The sequence below is a fragment of the Ceratosolen solmsi genome, unplaced genomic scaffold, assembly GCF_000503995.2.
Source record: "Ceratosolen solmsi marchali unplaced genomic scaffold, CerSol_1.0 scaffold1, whole genome shotgun sequence".
Classification (NCBI taxonomy): domain Eukaryota; kingdom Metazoa; phylum Arthropoda; class Insecta; order Hymenoptera; family Agaonidae; genus Ceratosolen; species Ceratosolen solmsi.
In genome coordinates this window covers 10,843,545-10,845,184 of record NW_011948415.1, presented here as the reverse complement: position 1 = coordinate 10,845,184, position 1,640 = coordinate 10,843,545, and the positions used below count along the sequence as shown (strand labels likewise).

Sequence of the window (1,640 nt, the reverse complement as noted above, 5' to 3'; positions counted from 1 at the left end):
TCTCTATCGTTGATATGAGCAATGTCGTTATCAATGCCGTTGTCCCGATATCGAACCATACGAGAAAAGTGTACGCATCCGGAAGAAAAAAGTGCCGCTAATTGAGTCGAAGCGCAATTAGAAGAGAAAGAACAACTCTCTCTCTCTCTCTCTCTCTCTCTCTCTTTCTCTCTCTTCCTCTTGTTCTTTCTCGATCGTATGCGCACATTCTCTTTCTATCTTGCTTTTTCAGCGCACTCGGCGAACCAATGAACCGGCAGAAAAAGTGCGCGCGCGCGCGCCAGAGAAGATAGAAAGAGAATGTGCGCATACGATCGAGAGAGAGAGAGAGAGAGACAGAGAAAGAGAGAGAGAGAGAGAGAACGAGAGAATGAGTTAGTGAGGAACCAAGCAGGTGAGGGGCACGGGGGGACGGAGATACGGCCATGGTAAAGGGACCGCGGGGCCGTACTCGACGAGAGGGGAATCGTGTACGAGAGAGCGGATAACTAAGAGAGAGATAGATAGGTAGATAGATAGAGAGACTGAGAGACTGAGAGAGTCGGTGAGAGAGGGCGAGCGCGAGAGAGGGAGCGAGAGCGGCTCCGTCGGCCCCTTCTCCAGCTCGCGGCCCCGCGGACGGGTCCGAAGGAGCGTCGCGCGGCCTGGCAGGACGCGGCAGCGGCGGCGGCGGCGGTGGCAGCGGCGGCGAACCGCTCCTGCACTCCCCGGGCGCAGTCGCGCCTTCCCCGCGCGCCCGTCCGCACGCGGCTCCTGGTGATGCGCGTCCCGGTGCGCCGATCTCCACGCCGATTCGCGCAGTGCGAGCCAGCCGACCGATCGGTCCGAGTCGCCACCTCCCCGTCCATCTCGTTCACATGCAGCACCTAGGGGCCGTAGCAGCGATCATGGACCTGGACGGCAAGCTCCGCGAGACGAGTCGCTGAGTAGGAGCCCCGCTGGAGTCGCTGACGAGCAGCCTCGCATCCCAGCAGCGTCCGTCATTCTAAGCGCGAGCCGCGCGCTAATATGCGGCTTTGTCGTTATCCAGCGCGGACTTCTTATCACGCCGCTGGCCTCCTCCCGATAACAGTCGCAACGCCCTCTCGCACGCACTCGCCGGAGCCCTCACCTTGTGCAGCCTCGTGGCCCTCGCGCGGCCGTAGCCGAGCCGTTGCGCGCCCCGGAGGACGGAGGCCCCTCGTCGAGGCGCCCACTGGACCAAGCCGAGCAACCTCCTCCATTCCTGGCAAGTATCCTTGGTACGCGGGTGAGGGGCGGAGTGTCAGTAGGTGATCTGGGAGTCGTCTGGGAGGTGGCGGGGACGAGCGAGCGCGTCCGCGGAGCGTCCCCGAGACGAATAATTAATCGGCGCGCGGGCCACTTTATCGGCGCCGCTTTCAAGCCGCCGCGCGCTCCTCTCACCTTTTATTAATTTATTTGTCAGCGGCGGCGAAGGCGAAGGAGCGCAAAGCGAAGAGCACGAAAAGGACTCGACCCTTTCATCCGCGCCGCTCGCCTGCCCGCCTCCTCTCCACCCCTCATCCCTACCAACGTACTGGCCAGCTCGTGCAAGCCAAACCTCTCAACCTCTACTTAACCTCTTACCATCCCCCTCCCCCCACCCCTTCCCCCTCCCCCGCCCCACATATCACCCCGCC

The 1,640-nt window shown here is 61.7% G+C and overlaps 1 protein-coding gene across 1 annotated transcript in view; it reads left to right on the top strand.

The window, feature by feature from the left end:
- Positions 1-699: 699 nt before the first annotated feature.
- The window catches only part of LOC105368807 (protein Wnt-5b), a 21,767-nt gene continuing 20,826 nt past the window's right edge, over positions 700-1,640 (top strand). The window contains exon 1 of the mRNA XM_011507935.1: positions 700-1,228. The gene's annotated coding sequence lies outside the window, so the exon portion shown is untranslated. The remainder of the gene's footprint in view (positions 1,229-1,640) is intronic.